The 17,717-nt window shown below is 49.1% G+C and overlaps 1 protein-coding gene across 1 annotated transcript in view; it reads left to right on the top strand.

Moving 5' to 3' along the window:
* The window catches only part of ELMOD3 (ELMO domain containing 3), a 43,390-nt gene extending 34,559 nt beyond the window's left edge, over nucleotides 1-8,831 (top strand). The window contains exon 12 of the mRNA XM_074940180.1: nucleotides 8,691-8,831. The gene's annotated coding sequence lies outside the window, so the exon portion shown is untranslated. The remainder of the gene's footprint in view (nucleotides 1-8,690) is intronic.
* Nucleotides 8,832-17,717: the final 8,886 nt, after the last annotated feature.

Below are 17,717 nucleotides of genomic sequence, written 5' to 3'. Positions count from 1 at the left end.
CATAAGTCATGTGTTCCAGTCCCCTAATCATTTTTGTGGCCCTCCACTGGATACTTTCCAATTTTTTTACATCCTTCTTGTAGTGTGGGGCCCAAAAATGGACACAGTACTCCAGATGAAGCCTCACCAATGTTGAACAGAGGGGAACAATCACGTCCCTTGATCTGCTGGCAATGCCCCTACTTAGAGCCCAAATGCCATTAACCTTCTTGGCATCAAGGGCACACTGCTGACTCATATCCAGCTTCTCATCCACTATAATCCCCAGGTCCTGTTCTGCAGAACTGCTGCTTAGCCAGTCAGTCCCCTGCCAGTAGTGGTGCATGGGATTCTTCTGTCCTAAGTGCAGGACTCTGCACTTTGTCCTTGTTGAACCTCATCAGATTTCTTTTGGCCCAATCCTCCAATTTGTCTAGGTCCCTCTGTATCCTCTCCCTACCCTCCAGTGTATCTGCCTCTCCTCCCAGTTTAGTGTCATCTGCAAACTTGCTGAAGGTGCAATCCACACCATCCTCCAGATCATGAATGAAGATATTGAACAAAACTGGCCCCAGCACCGACCCTTGGGGCACTCCACTTGATACTGGCTGCCAACTAGACATGGAGCCATTGATCACTTCCCATTGAGCCCGACGATCTAGCCAGCTTTCTATCCACGTTATAGTCCATTCATCCAATCCATACTTTTTTAGTTTGCTGGCAAGAATACTATGGGAGACCGTATCAAAAGCTTTGCTAAAGTCAAGGAATAACACGTCCACTGCTTTCCCCTCATCCACAGAGCCAGTTATCTCGTCATAGAAGGCAATTAGATTAGTCAGGCATGACTTGCCCTTGGTGAATCCATGCTGACTGTTCCTGATCACTTTCCTCTTCTCTAAGTGCTTCAGAATTGATTCCTTGAGGACCTGCTCCATGATTTTTCCAGGGACTGAGGTGAGGCTGACTGGCCTGTAGTTCCCAGGATCCTCCTTCTTCCCTTTTTTAAAAGATGGGCACTACATTAGCCTTTTTTCAGTCATCTGGGACCTCCCCCGATCGCCATGAGTTTTCAAAGATAATGGCCAATGGCTCTGCAATCACATCCCCCAACTCCTTTAGCACTCTCGGATGCAGCGCATCCGGCCCCATGGACTTGTGCTCGTCCAGCTTTTCTAAATAGTCCCGAACCACTTCTTTCTCCACCAAGGGCTGGTCACCTCCTTCCCATGCTGTGCTGCCCAGTGCAGTAGTCTGGGAGCTGACCTTGTTCGTGAAGACAGAGGCAAAAAAAGCATTGAGTACATTAGCTTTTTCCACATCCTGTGTCACTAGGTTGCCTCCCTCATTCAGTAAGGGGCCCACACTTTCCTTGACTTTCTTCTTGTTGCCAACATACCTGAAGAAACCCTTCTTGTTACTCTTAACATCTCTTTGTAGCTGCAACTCCAGGTGTGATTTGGCCTTCCTGATTTCACTCCTGCATGCCCGAGCAATATTTTTATACTCATCCCTGGTCATTTGTCCAATCTTCCACTTCTTGTAAGCTTCTTTTTTGTGTTTAAGATCAGCAAGGATTTCACTGTTAAGCCAAGCTGGTCGCCTGCCATATTTACTATTCTTTCTACACATTGGGATGGTTTGTCCCTGTGACCTCAATAAGGATTCTTTAAAATACAGCCAGCTCTCCAGGACTCCTTTCCCCCTCATGTTATTCTCCCAGGGGATCCTGCCCATCAGTTCCTTGAGGGAGTCAGTCTGCTTTTCTGAAGTCCAGGGTCCGTATTCTGCTGCTCTCCTTTCTTCGTCTGCATCAAGGCCACATGTGCGCTATCACAGGCCTGTTGGGTGACCTCAGGCTAGACACTTCTCCTCTCCGTGTCTCAGTTTCCCAGTAGCAATAATTACAGCTCCTTTGTAAAGTGCTTTGAGATCTAGAGAAGCAAAGTGCTAGATGAAACCTAGGTAGTATTTTATGCTGCTTCCTTACCCTGAGCACCCTGCAACAGCTACATCCACCCAGGCCGTTCCTGACCGCGTTCGCCACATATGCTCAAGTGTGGGTGGAAGGCAACCTCCGCAAAACCTAATGAGAGAAAAGCACTGAGACAATCTGCTCACTCCAAATGTTTCATTATGTTTTCTTCCCAACCACTGCCTTGACCTGGCCACATGATGTCGCCCTATGCTCACAAACAACTCACACCGCACAGAGTGTCTGGAACGGCTCCCGTGCTCTTACATTACATGAACACACGATGATGCTGTGAGCTCCTTGTGCACATGAACCTCTCCTCCCTCGCACGCCTGCGGGTGTTTGCCCCTTGCCACGGCAATGCACCGCCACTCCCTTAACACCCTGCTTGTCAGAAACGCTGATCTCGGCTGCCTCCTCAGCACAGGTGCGAACGAAGCATCACACTTGCTAATGTTCCGCACGTACACAAACCCAAGGATGTTCCCAACGAGCGGGCGGCTTCCACCATTTATCATTGGCTAGGACATCCGCACGGGCACCAAGAGGACTAGCCACGCTACCGTTCTAACACATACCCAACCGCCTCCATGCCAATGCTCTGGCGATACCCCGCCCTTGCAAACACTGCTAGACCTTGACATAGCTGGAAATACGTAGCCTCTCAGAAGCAAACTCTCCCCTTCCACGGCACGTCTGCCGAGATCCCTGCGCTCCGATGGAATACACTTATTTGTTGTAGATCCCTGGATTCAGCCTATTCTTACAGAATGGAAGTGAAGCTCCCTAAATCCACATACACCTAAGGGTCCCAAACCCATCATGTTGACTCGGAGCCCGAGCATTTGCAGGCTATTCAGCAATTACTTCCCAGTGTTCAAAAGGCCCTGCTGAAGGGCAGGGCCTGGGAAGGAGGGGAAGAGATATGGGGCCTGAGAGGCGGCAGCTGGAGGTGTGGGGCAGGGTAAGGAATAGGGGAAAGCAATAGCTGAAGAGAAGAGATCTGAGATGCTACAGTAAATAGCTTCCCACTAGGGGTGCCCTGATGTCATTATGTTTAGGAAGGCAGGGAATTCCTCTTTCAGGAAGTGTTTGATGACAGAGGACAGTACATGTGGCGGAAGGAATACAGCCTGAATGTTGTGCTCGCGCACAGGGCATGGTGTCAGAAGTGAGTCGGCAGCCGCAGGGACGTGAAATCAGAAACTAAGAACATTGCAAATCAAACAAACAAAAAAACAGAGACAGTAATCCTGGCGCTGTCCCAGTTTCCCATCCTCAAGCAGACAGACACAAAAGGGGATGCATTTAGCCATGGGACATTCTTTTTTAGATCACAATGGGAAATTGACGAAATTGCAACAGGGCTGAATGGAAAGGAAAACAAAATAAGAGCAGTCATGCTCTAGCTGCAATGGGTAAAGGCTGCCACGCGTGCTGATAGCTTCTGGATCTGACAGCAGCAGAGCGGGATGACCCAGGTACAATCCTGTAAGTGTGCCCAAAGCGTTTTCAGCCCACAGAAAATGTCAGATACGAAAGGGATCTTTTCAACAAGTATAATCAGGAAACTGGAGTAACAATAGATGAGTATATTGCCAAACTGCGCCAAATGGCTGACTCATGTGATTATTGACTCTCACAAGATGAACTAACTCGTGATAGGTTAGCAATGGGGACGAAAGAGGCAGAAGTTTGAATGAGAATGCTCAGCAAGCCCACGCTAATGCTGCCAAGAGCTGTAGACGTGTGCAAAGCTAGTGAACCAGCTCACATCCAAATGCAGTGTTTAAGTGGAGCAGGCACAGAGATAATTCACCAACCTGCACAGAGAGAGCATGAAAACACAAGAGAAAATATCCCCAAATCCGTATGAAAGCAAATGCGCAAACGCGAAGCAGAGGAGACACAACGCAAAGGAAAATCTGTGGGGGGCGGGGGGAGCATGATGCTGGAAAAGGCTCTGGAGCATGTGGGGTCATATGCAATAATTGTGTCAGGAGAAATCGTGATGCCAACGCTTGCAGACCAGAAGAGGAGAGACAAAAACATATCATACCAAGGAAGCAAGCAGGGACTCAGAGGATGAGATTTTGCATGGATGTGACATTAATGAGGTACAAAACAGCAAATATAACTGGTTTGTAAAGCTCAGCCTAACATCCAGTGCAAAGACACAAGCAGCAGTGCACAAACAGGAACCTGAATGCTAAAGAGACAGTATCAGTGAACGTAGGAGGCTACAAAGACTTCCTTGGCATTGAGCACAGAACAAAATGAAATTGCAACCAAGCAAGCCAAATTAAAATGATCCAATGGCCCAAGCTTAATACCACCGGGACAATAAGTTACAAAAGCAGAATACCGTACCAAGAAAAAGTATACAGGCTGAAATGTCTGTTAGTACAGACCACATAGAAGCCACTGCTTTCCCCAAAAACAAGTTAATTCATGAACCTTCTAACACTAAACCTGGAACAAATGATTCATACAGTAAACACAGAAGCAAATCGTAAAACTTCTCCAGAGCAGCCAGTACGCTTCCTGGGCTATGAGTGTCCTTACCCTCATCAATGCCCCTTCCCCACCAGTTACCTCCCATGCCCTTCTTCCAACCCAACACACGTCATTCCTCTTCCCCCTTTTTCCCCACCAAATCCCTGTGGTTCTACTTCTGCAACAACCAGAGCTGCTGAAAGATGCCCATGATAGCCTTTCTCGAGGTCACAGATGTCTGGCTGGGGAAAGGTGTCCTAGGGCAGGGCAGGGTGAGCTGGGGCAAGGGTAATCATAGAAGAATAGGGTTGGAAGAGACCTCATCTAGTCCAACCCGCTGCTCAAAGCAGGACCAACACCAACTAAATCATCCCAGCCAGGGCTTTGTCAAGCTGGGCCTTATAAACCTCTAAGGATGGAGATTCCACCACCTCCCTAGGTAACCCATTCCAGGGCTTCACCACCCCCTAGTGAAATAGTGTTTCCTAATATCCAACCTAGACCTCCCCCACTGCAATTTGAGACCACTGCTTCTTGTTCTGTCATCTGCCACCACTGAAAACAGCCAAGCTCCATCCTCTTTGAAACCCCCCTTCAGGGAGTTGAAGGCTGCTATCAAATCCCTCCTCACTCTTCTCTTCTGCAGACTAAATAAGCCCAGTTCCCTCAGCCTCTCCTCGTAAATCATGTGCACCAGCCCCCCGATCATTTTCGTTGCCCTCTGCTGGACTCTCTCCAATTTGTCCACATCCCTTCTGTAGTGTGGGGTCCAAAACTGGACTCAATACTCCAGATGTGGCCTCATCAGTGCTGACTAAAGGGGAATAATCACTTCCCTCAGTCTTCTGCCAGTGCTCCTACTAATACAGCCCAATATACTGTTAGCCTTCTTGGCATCGAGGGCACACCGCTGACTCATATCTAGCTTCTCGTCCACTGTAATCCCCAGGTCCTTTTCTGCAGAACTGCTGCTTAGCCAATCAGTCCCCAGCCTGTAACAGTGCATGGGATTCTTCCGTCCTAAGTGCAGGACTCTGCACTTGTTCTTGTTGAACCTCATCGGATTTTTTTTGGCCCAATCCTCCCATTTGTCTAGGTCCCTCTGTATCCTATGCCTACCCTCCAGCGTATCTACCACTCCTCCCAGTTTAGTGTCATCTGCAAACTTGCTGAAGGTGCAATCCACACCATCCTCCAGATCATGAATGAAGATATTGAACAAAACTGGCCCCAGCACCGACCCTTGGGGCACTCCACTTGATACTGGCTGCCAACTAGACATGGAGCCATTGATCACTTCCCATTGAGCCCGACGATCTAGCCAGCTTTCTATCCACGTTATAGTCCATTCATCCAATCCATACTTTTTTAGTTTGCTGGCAAGAATACTATGGGAGACCGTATCAAAAGCTTTGCTAAAGTCAAGGAATAACACGTCCACCACTTTCCCCATATCCACAGAGCCAGTTATCTCATCATAGAAGGCAATCAGGTTGGTCAGACATGACTTGCCCTTGGTGAATCCATGTTGACTGTTCCTGATCACCTTCCTCTGCTCCAAGTGCCTCAAAATGGATTCCTTGAGGACCTGCTCCATGATTTTTCCAGGGACTGAAGTGAGGTTCACCAGTCTGTAGTTCACTGGATTCTCCTTCTTCCCTTTTTAAAAGATGGGCACTACATTAGTCTTTTCCCAATCAACTGGGACCTTCCCCCGATCACCAGGAGTTTTCAAAGATAATGGCCAATGGCTCTGCAATCACATCCCCCAACTCCCTCAGCACCCTTGGAGGCATTAGGTCTGGCCCCTTGGACTTGTGCGTTTCCAGGTTTTCTAAATAGTCCCTAACCTCTTCTTTCCCCACTGAGGGCTCCTAATCTCCTCCCCATGCTGTGCTGCCCAGTTGCCAGATGCACACTGGCCCGCCCGGCCCTGTGCTGCCAGCATGCACCTTCCCCTAAGGGGTGGGCCCATGCCATGCCACACATCCCCCTTGCCCAACACAAACACCCCACGACTCCCTATGGTCAGAGCCCCTCCCCCCCCCGGACCCATTGTGCCCAGCGTCCCCCTGCAACCCTGCCACAAATGCCCAGTGCCCTGCACACCACCCCTGACACTAAACTGGGAGGAGAGGTAGATATGCTGGAGGGTAGGAATAGGATACAGAGGGACCTAGACAAATTAGAGGATTGGGCCAAAAAAAATCTGATGAGGTTCAACAAGAACAAGTGCAGAGTCCTGCACTTAGGACGGAAGAATCCCATGCACCGCTACAGACTAGGGACCGAATGGCTCGGCAGCAGTTCTGCAGAAAAGGACTTAGGGGTTACAGTGGACGAGAAGCTGGATATGAGTCAACAGTGTGCCCTTGTTGCCAAGAAGGCCAATGGCATTTTGGGATGTATAAGTAGGGGCATTGCCAGAAGATCGAGGGACATGATCGTTCCCCTCTATTCGACATTGGTGAGGCCTTATCTGGAGTACTGTGTCCAGTTTTGGGCCCCACACTACAAGAAAGATGTGGAAAAATTGGAGAGAGTCCAGCGGAGGGCAACAAAAATGATTAGGGGACTGGAACACATGACTTATGAGGAGAGGCTGAGGGAACTGGGATTGTTCAGTCTGCGGAAGAGAAGAATGAGGGGGATTTGATAGCTGCTTTCAACTACCTGAAAGGGGGTTCCAAAGAGACTGTTCTCAGTGGTGGCAGATGACAGAACAAGGAGTAATGGTCTCAAGTTGCAGTGGGAGAGGTTTCGGTTGGATATTAGGAAAAACTTTTTCACTAGGAGGGTGGTGAAACACTGGAATGTGTTGCCTAGGGAGGTGGTGAAATCTCCTTTCTTTGAGGTTTTTAAGGTCAGGCTTGACAAAGCCCTGGCTGGGATGATTTAGTTGGGGATCGGTCCTGCTTTGAGCAGGGGCTTGGACTAGATGACCTCCTGAGGTCCCTTCCAACCCTGATATTCTATGCCCAGCACCCCCTGCCCACAGCCCCACCACAACTGCCCAGCACCCCACACTGAACCCACATACCCTACTGCCCAACACACACATCTTCCCCACCCCCTCACAGCCCAGCACCATCCCAGGCCCCCAGAAACCCCCTCCCCCACGCCCTGCCTCCTGGCTGCACTCACCGGCCCTGCTGGGTGGCAACTATGTCTGCAGGGCTGAGCCAGCAGCTCCGGCCCCTTGGGAGTGATCAGGCCAGGGCCTGCCCTAGCCAGGCTCCCTCAGAACCCACTTGGCCCAGCCAAGCCCTCCGCAATATCTCCCCCCACCTGAAACTGGCCAGGCTTCTGCCCCAGTCCCAGGTGGCTCAGCTCCGGGGAGACCAGCGGGCCCCACAGGTGGTGGGAAGCAGAGACTGCCCGGAGCCAGAGGTGCCTTGGGGTCCGGCCAGGGGGCAGAGAGGAGCCGGAGGGTGGGGCCAAGGGGCGCAGAGGAGCCCTTGGCTGGCCAGTGGGCAGGCCGAGAGGAGCAAGTGGTGGGCGGAGGAGCCAGCGGGCTGGCAGTGTTTCGGGGCACAGTGCAAGCGGAGCAGGCGGGGGCCCCTTCTGAGCATGGGCCCGGCTCCACGGTGCCACTGGCACCATCGTAAACCCAAGATGGTTCACATCCCTTGCTAGCTGCAACTCCTATGGTGCTTGGCCTTCCTGATTACACCCCTGAAGGCTCGAGCAATATTTTTATACTCCTCCCTAGTCATCTGTCCAAATTTCCACTTCTTGTAAGCTTCATTTTTGTGTTTAAACTCACCGAAGATTTCACTGTTAAGCCAAGCTGGTCGCCTGCTGTATTTGCTATACTTTCTGCACGTCGGGTTGGTTTGTTCCTGTGCCCTCAATAAGGCTTCTTGAAAATACAGCCAGCTCTCCTGGACTCCTTTCCCCCTCATATTCGTAATGTTCTGTCTGGTGGCACGCTGGGGTAGATGGAACAATCGGGAGCAACAGACAGTGGCAGGGAATGTGGGAAGGGAGCTTGAGGGCTGCACAGCTAAGGTGATGCCATGTCTGAGGTACGCGAACGTGTGTGCATGGAGGGAGTGGGGTTGGGAGATGGCAGCCATAGCCCGGGGCAGGCTCTGGATCTCACATTAAAGAGAGACGGCCAACCCGAAAGGTATTTGCTTAAAAATAAACAAGTTAACAATAGTTCCAGAGGGCCCCCCACAACCACCTTTCATTTCCCCTGATTTTTTTGCATTTTCAATCTCAATTTCCTCTTTAGCCTTGCGCTCGTTGCTGTGTGAGAGACCCACACCAACAAGAGGGGACCCTGACTGTGTGCAGGGGAGCTGCAACATGGACCTGCCGCAGAGAACGCAACCCAAAAAGACCTCTCCCGGTTGTAGGCATCCCGACACGACGGTTGTGGAGTTGTTGGTGTCCCATGAAAGACGGGGAGCCCGGTTCAGGTCTGTCATACCAGTGTAAATCTGTAGTGACTCTGCTGATGTTTGGGCCGTTACTCTGGAGAGAGAGGGACGTGGCCTCTTCCTATCCCAAAGTAATCGTCCTTTCAGCCACTATGTGCTGCTGGGAGGGATTTAAAACTTGGTGTCTTTAGGGAACTGTGTCGTGCCCCAGGAAACATAAGGCCAGTTGCATCAGCGGCGCCAGACACGTCATTCTGAAGCAGGGCAGGAGCCGAGCGCCTCCCACCAAGCCCTCCTTTGGGAAGGACCTGCCTCCGCCCCACGAGCGCACTCCTCTCCCTTCTCTCAGCTCCTCGCCCGCCTGGCATCCTTGAGCAGGGAAGAGCTGCTCTCTCCAGGAGCTGGACATGTCACTGCCCGTCTCCCGGGAGCAGAGAGGGAAGCGAGGAAGAGGCGAGTGCAGACGAGGAAGCTCGCTGCCCAGTCCACAGCCCTGGGGAAGAGACAATTCTTCATGGAGAGAGAGAGACCTGGCGATAGCCGAGAAGTTTGACTACATGTGACTGCGTATATAGTTCTGAGATTGTCTCTACCCTCATCAATGCCCCTTCCCCACCACTTGCCTCTACTCCCTTCTTCCAACCCAACGCACGTCATTCCTCTTCCCCCTACTCCCCCACCAAATCCCGGTGGTTCTACTTCTGCATTGCCTGTTTTCTGTGCTTTCCCTCTCCCCACCACCTAGTTGGATATTTCAGTTAAGCAATTAAATGAACCAGCTCCCTTCACGATGGCTGTCACGTCAGGTTGTGGAGTGAAAGTCAGGGTTTGAGATTCCTTAGGAATTTGATCCATTTTATTAATCAAAATAGAATTTAAAAAGAAAATGGGAAATTAGCGAAGACAGAGCAGAGGTGCTTTTAGGATACTGTCATAAACTTTAAAAGACTGAGTGTAACACAAAATGTTAACTCTTCTCAAGAAAGAAAGATCCAGTCATTGCGAGCCAGTCTCTTATTCCTTGAATCTAAACACACAGTGGTGAAATTACCATGAGATTTAACCCCTGGGGTAAACTTTATCCTATGGCTACATCCTAAATTAATCACATAATAGTCAAATTACACTTAGCTTATTCAGCGAATAGTGACTATTGATCCCAAATATAGATCCTTCACTTGGCAATCCAGTTATGCGCCACTCAACTATAGCACTACCTAGGGTTAAACACCAATTGAGATATATTCCAATCAGCAATTTGTGGGACTGTATAGGACAGTACGCCCAACGGTAGAGCTAAAATTACTGTCTGGGGGTTTAGACAATTAATTACAGAAAGGTGTCGAGTTAATTTAAAATGGCCTTTTCAGGCAATGAAAATAAAGCAGAGACAGAATCTTCATCCTAAAAATACTAAAATCACACATACTTAAGCGTGGGCTGCTGATCGTTTACATTTATTTTGATACTTCTTCTTCTTCTACCAGAAATCTGGAATCCTCATCTTAACTTACTACAAATACTTAAATAACGGGGTCAAAAGTTCAGCAATAGTTATTCCATTAATCTAAAAAATCATTTAACGTTTTAAGGAACTTGTCACTTTCTGGTGCTCACAAATCATGTGTCTAGGGGCTGGTTACTTTAGCCATTAAGTAGACAGCTTTCTTTGAGTTATCTTTGTAATGCACTTCTTATTAGAATCCTGCTATTCTGAACCAGAACAGCAAGTTATTCCATCTCAGCGTGTTTCAATCACTCAGTGACTTAATATTATTTCTAGACATTTACTGTCACACATCTTTTTTTTTTTTTGCTAGCAAACGCCAAATGCATTTTATCCCGAGAACAGTCACGGCATTTAGAATGCATATGTTAGAATACAAGGTCCTCGGTGGGGTGGTAGCCATCTCCTCGGCTCCTTTTGTGAGCCTCCATCTGCAGGGCGGAAGCCCTTTCTAGAAGTCTCCATTTTTCACTCTCTGATCTTCGGCAGTTTTCCTGTCGTCTTTGAAGCTTTAAGACTCGAGCCGTACAAAGCCCAGAAACGAATTAGCCAGTTTCTTGTTGCTGGGCTCCGTAGCGGAGCCGACGATCATTAATGAAATGGCAGGGCACAATTGCTGCTCTTTCCCTGCTTCATCTCTGTTGGATTTTCCTTTCCAGCGTGCCGTTAAAATCGCCCCAGGGAGGAGGAACCACGTGCCTAGATGCCAGGGAGACGGGGGTGGAGGGAGAGATGCTCTCCCGCAGCCAAAGCGAGGAATAGGCCATGTTCGCCGCATTCATGTCACCCAGGGGGTGGGGTAGGGGGTCTGAGCCTCCTGCAGGGGCAGACTCTGCGCTAGCTTCCCCAGCCCAGCTGCATATGGGGTTGGTGAGGTGCTCTGCTCCCTGTGCCTCATCTGTGAAATGGGGGTGGTTCTGCCTTACCCCTCAGGGATATGATGACGGCATGCAGACTTTAATCTTACCAGTGACACGCACCTGGTCTTAGCTTCAGGTTATAGAGGTGACACCATCAGCTGCATTGGGTGGGGCACATCCTCCGCCGAGGCAAAGCTATAGCTTAGAACCTGCCCAGGCTGACTAGCCCTTACTACTCCCTGGCCCCTTTCTAGCAGGAATCATCAGTAACAAAGATGACGAGGATTCTCAGGGTGCATCCCGTCTGTGCTCCCATCACCCTATTGAGTGCCTGGCCCTCCAGTTCTGCCGTGGTGTGTCTGAGTTACTGACGGCATCTATTCCGAGTCCCACACTGCATCTCTGGCACCCACGCAAATCCTCTGACACTGAACAGAGCCCAGCAAAGGTGTTTAGCATGATCTGAACTCTTACCACTAATACCTGGGCTACCGGCCTCTTTTGTTAAAATTCTGTGTGTTGGGGGAGGGGAGTAGGTATTCAGGAGAATTATGGGCTGCTCCGCTCTGGGAAGGGGTAGGAACAGACGTCGTTCGTACAATCGCTGAGTGACAATGGACCTAACCCTGGGATTGTATTTTGTTGGTGCTGAGGGGTCACTTCTGTCCAAATCTGTATCCGTTTGCAGATCCACCTGAAGAGGGGCAATGTTCTGGAAAAGGGGGTAAACAGCAAACAGTGAAGTGGCAAAGTTTGCAGACAATTCAAAATTACTCGAGATAGGTAAGTCCGAGGCAGACTGCGAAGAGTTACAAAGGGATCGCACTAAACTGAGTGACTGGGCAACAAAACGGCAGGTGAAATTCAATGTTAATCAGTGCAAAGTAATGCACATTGGAAAACACATGCACAATGATGGGGTTGACATTAGCTGTTACCAATCAAGAAAGAGCTCTTGGAGTCATCAAGGTTAGTTTTCTGAAAACATCTGCCCCGTGTGCAGTGCCAGGCAAAAAAGTGAACAGAATGTTAGGAACAATTAGGAAGGGATAGATTATAAAACAGAAAATATCATGGTGCCACTATATAAATCCATGGTACGCCCACACCTTGAATACTGCCTGCAGTTCTGGGTGATCCAGCTCAAAAAAGGTATATTAGAATTGGAAAAAAGTACGGAGAAAGGTAACAAAAATGATTAGGGGTATGGAACAGCTTCCATATGAGGAGAGATTAATAAGACTGGGACTTTGCAGCTTGGAAAAGAGACGACTAAGGGGGGATATGATCGAGGTCTATAAAATCATGACTGGTGTGGAGAAAGTGAATAAGGAAGTGTGATTTACTCCTCCTCATAGCACGCAAACCAGGGGTCACCCATTGAAATTAACAGGCAGCAGGTTTAAAACCAAAAGAAGGAAGTAATTCTTCACACCACCTGCTGCACTTGTTGCCAGGGGATGTTGTGAAGGCCAAAAGTGTAACTGGGTTAAAAAAAGAATTAGATACATTCCTGGAGGATAGGGCCAGCAATGGCTGTTAGCCAAGATGATCAGGGACACAACCCCATGCTTTGGGTGTCCCTAAACGTCTGACTGTTAGAAGCTGGGACTGGACAATGGGATGGATCACTCAATAGATTGCCCTGTTCTGTTTACTCCATCTGAAGCATCTGGCACCACTGTCAGAAGACAGGATACTGGGCTAGATGGACCATTGGTCTGATCCAGTATGGCCGTTCTTATGTTTTGATGAGGGTGGGATGGGCCCAGTTAAAGAGGGAGCCCCGGTAGAAAGGAGCTGGGGTGATTATGAAGGGAAGAAGCCCAGAGACAAGGGGGTGCCGGGAAAGAATTGTGTAGTCCCTCTCTGGGCCAGGGACTTCTGAGCAGCAGAGGAAAGAGGAGGCTCAGGGAACGTACTTCTTGGGACCCTCTCCTGAGAATCAGCTCTGGTGAAGGGTCAGGAGAGACACAGAGCAGCCAGCAGGGTGGAGCAAGCTCCAGTGGTGAGGGAAGGGTCTGAACGTCCAGAGGGGAGCCCTGGGAGGTGTTTGGTAGAGGAAGGGAGCTGGGGAGATTTAAGAGGGAAGAAAGGCCAAGCCCAGGCAGGGCAGAAGTTGGTTTAAATTTATATTTTCATTTGGGCGATTCCAAAGGAATGGGGAGTAACTGGCTAGGTGGCAGGACACCTGAAAAGGAGCTGGGGGCTACTGATGATCACAAATTTGAATATGAATCAGCTCTGTGAGTCAGTTGTGAAAAGACACGGGAGGTCACTGTCCTGCTCTACTTGGCACTCTTGGCACTACTTGGGGCCCCAGCTGGAGTATTGTGTCCAATTCTGGGCACCACAATTTAGGAAAGATGGGGACAAATTGGGGAGAGTCCAGAGGAGAGCAACAAAAGTAATGAAAGGTTGAGAAAACCTGACCTCTGAGGAAAGATTAAAAAATCTGGGCATGTTTAGCCTTGAGAAAAGCAGACTGAGGGGGGGACCTGATGATAGTCTTCAAATATGTTAAGGGCAGTTATAAAGAGATTGGTTGTGCTGTGTCCACGAAGATAGGACAAGAAGCAATGGGTTTAATCTGCAGCAAGGGAGATTTAGGTTAGATACTAGGAGAAACTTTGTAATTATAAGGGTAGTTAAACTCTGACCTAGGAGGGGAGGCTGTGGCATCACCACCATGGGAGGGTTTTAAGACCAGGTTGGACAAACTCCTCCAGATTTACTTGATCCTGCCTGAGTGCAGGGGCCTGGACTTGGTAACGTCTTGAGGTCCCTTCCAGCCCGATATTTCTCTGATTCTAGGCCAATGAGTCCTGGCTCTGACAGAAGGGTGACCGTAGAGTGGCTGTGGAAGGTAGAGGTTGTGGAGCCTGAGAAGAACACAGGTATGGAGTGGGCCCGAAGGGGCTGTGGTAGGAAGAAGCCCAAGGAGGTAGCTGAGGAGGGTCTGAATAGACAGATCCTGCCTGTTCACTACAGAGCCTTGGGCTGGAACCCACAGGAGAGAGAGGGCCTGGGCTTCCCTGCCAGCCCCCAGGAATCTGGGCTGAAGACCTGATGTAAGGACACAGGACACTTGTTTGTTGGACTCTCTGTTACCCTGGAAGGGGTGGGACTGAACGTGACCTGGCTGGAGAGTTGGCTCACAAAAAGAGGCAGAGCACTGGAGGGCTGCTAGGCGGGGAGAGCTTGCTATGGTAAGTCCATTCTACACCTATCATCTGGGGAAAGCATGTTGTTAAGGGTTATGGCTTTACAGCTCTTAGCTGGGCATGTGGTAACACAGGGGAAGCTAACCTGGCAAAACAGACCTCTATGTCTGCCAGACATTAATCCCGATAAGGATTTTTCCCTGTATACCTGTGAACACCACTTGGTGCTGGCCAGTGGAATTTTGCCAGGCTGGGGTTGCCAGGATCACGGTTGCATCGTAGGACTGTCGTCCCCTGGGCTTCTCCAGCTTGCATGGCTAACTAGGGATTGTGTTGCTAACTGCTACATAGGGCGGGATGGTCCACGGGGCGTGCGGTGAGTGAGGGCCATTTGAAGCGATAGAGTTAGCCATATTAAACTCTAGGGCTAATGGGTCCTGCTCTACATGGCTGATCTTGCAGAGGGTGGATTCTGCTTTTGGGAACCTTTTGATACTTTTAAAAAAAAGCCTTCTGGGCCTAAAGGCTTGTGTGATGGGAAATGGAGTGACGCCTAAACTTGTATGGCAGATAGCACCACCACAAGCAGTGAAGCCAGCTTGGCAGGGCAGTGTGTAGCTTATATGCTCGCTGCCCTCTCCTGTAGAGACTGGCTCTTGGCCTTCAGCATTATTGAACCACCAGCACCAACATCCCGTAAAAGGATCAAGTCCCTCTTTCAAGTGACGGGATCCTTGCTGCTGAGAGCCTGTTCTGAACCTTGCATGTAACAGAGAAGAAAGGGTTATGAGACAGCGGGCAGAGCGAGACAATCTGTTGGAGGCACTACGCTGGGAGTTAGGAGACCAGGGTTTGAGTCCTAGCTCTGATAGTGACCCGCTGTGTGACCTTGGGCAAGTCACTTCCCCTTTCTGTGCCTCAGTTTCTCCTCCCACCCTTTGTCTGTCTTGTTTATTTAGCTCGTAAGCTTTTCCAGGCAGGGACTACTTCTTGCTGTGAGACTTGGGCTTTAAGTAATTAGGAAGTTTTACCTCTTGTCTTGATTTGGCTTATAGCCCACAGTAAAGGTGACCCCCCTATCAACTGGCCTGCTGCCCTTGATTAAAGGTGTGAGATGTAAGAAGAACATGAGAATAGCATCCAGACGTATCCTGCTCCTCCCTGCACAGCGAAAATATACACCCACTCCCCTACCATGGGCGGCTATGGTGGGAACTGACCTGCACTGGATCCCCTCTCCTGTCACGCCCATGCCTCCTCTCGCCCTGCTAGCCACGAGGCGGTTAGCTCGCAGGGAAGCGGTTTGGTTTTTGTTTGGGAGGCCGATTCTTTTCAGGGGGAGGCAGAGGAGGCAATTCCCTACGCTCAGATCAGCCACGGGTAATTGCCTTCCTTGGGGCTGTCAAGTGGCGACGATTTGAGTGCCGGCGATTTTTAACGAACGGGAACGAAAAGCCCCGCTGTAACACGAAGCGCGGGGGTGGGGGGAGATGCTCCAGACAAACCTCCTCTCACGCGGCTCCCCGGCGAGGAAGTCTTGGCAGGGAAGAGTGATAGGGTGGGGAGTAGGAGGAATGCTCCGAAAAGGATCAATTTGAGCAATTTCCATCCCAGATGAGAGGCAGCTTCCCTTCCCCTGGGTGCTCGCCACCACACGAAGCCACACAGGAATATCTGGCATAGACTCCATCCCTCAAGCAGGGGGACACCCACTGCTCCGATACAGCTCCTGAGCAATGCACTTACCAGACAAGAAAAGGATGCTTCTTTATTATTTTTGTTTCCATGGTGCCTAGAAGCATCAACTGAGATTGGGGCCCTCTTGTGATAGGTGCTGTACAGACATATAGGAAGAGACAATCCCTGCCGTACCCCAACGAGCAGGGAAAGATAAAGGAAGGAGCAGTGAATGGGAGGTGGTATTATCTCTGTCTTATAGATGAGGTCCAGACCCTCAAAGTACTTAGGCTCCTAACTTGCACTGACTTCACTTGAGGATTTGGGCCTGTGGCACATCTGGGAATTCAGATCTCCTTAATAGCAACACTATCTGTCTTCTCAAGTACACGTGACTCGTCCCCTTATAGTGGCTGATCCACAGAGGATAAGAGTTTACTATAGCTACCTGCTAGAGGAGTTATGACTTTACAGGGCTGGTCAGAAAAATGGATTTTCCGTCCCACAAAAAATCTGAGGTTTTGACCAAAAAAAAAAAAAAAATTCATCCTGAATTGGGACGAAAAGCCAAAATGTTGAAATTTGGGGTGGGGAACGAAATTCTGAAAAGAGAATCCTTTTGGGTCTGCTGAAACATTTTTGTGATGATAAATCAAAATGCAGCGTTTTGAATGTTCACCCTTTTTAACTTAAAAAAAATTGTACGTGAAATAGAGAATTTCAAAACAAGAAGTCGTTTTGATACGAAAACTCGCAACTTCTTGTTGTCAAAATGGGATGTTTAGACATTTTTTTCCAATTTTTGTAAATGAAATTTTGTCACAATTGACATGATTCCGTGAAAAATTTTGGTTTAATCAAAATGGCATTTTCCAATGGAAAGCTGTTTTGACAAAAATCTTCTGACAGCTCTGTTTCTTCAGCTTAAGTTTTAGAGGTTTGTGCTTTTAGTGTTGGAGTTCCAGGTTCTCTGAGCCTAGGCAGACGAGAAAGACAAAGCGTGGGAGAAAGGAAGAATTATGTATCCACATTTTACAGGTGGGGACATGAGTCGCTGATAGATTGGAGTGTCTAAATACGGATTTAGAAGCCTCACATTTAGTATCTGGCTTTGAAAATTGTGACCATGTTGCTTGCCCTAAAGAGGTCAGGGGCAAAGGTGGAGACATGCTTTATAGTGATCGATCGAGCTCTTTGAATCTATTTAGCTTAACAAAGAGAAGATTAAGGGGCGACTTGATCACAGTCTTTCAGTACCTACATGGGGAACGAATATTTAATATTGGGCTTTTCAATCTGGCAGAGGACAGTCTAACATGATCCAATAGCTGGAAGTTGAAGCTAGACAAACTCGGACTGGAAGCAAGGTATAAACTTTTAACTGTGGGAGTAATTAGCCATAGGAACAATTTCCCAAGGGTCACGGTGAACTGTCCATCACTGACACTTGTTAAAATCAAGACGGGATGTCTTTCTAACAGATCTGCCCTAGGAATTATTGTGGGGACCTTCTCTGGCCTGTCTGATACAGATCAGACGAGATGATCACAATGGACCTTTCTGGCTTTGAAATCTATGCCGGGGGCGTTGGGACAGAAACCCTATTCCAGGCATATGAGGTGAGGCAAAGGAGACATGGCTGCCTGTCGGAGCAGATAAGCTGGACTGGCA

This window comes from Natator depressus, chromosome 26 (assembly GCF_965152275.1).
Source record: "Natator depressus isolate rNatDep1 chromosome 26, rNatDep2.hap1, whole genome shotgun sequence".
Lineage (NCBI taxonomy): Eukaryota > Metazoa > Chordata > Testudines > Cheloniidae > Natator > Natator depressus.
This window is presented reverse-complemented; position numbering and strand designations above follow the sequence as displayed.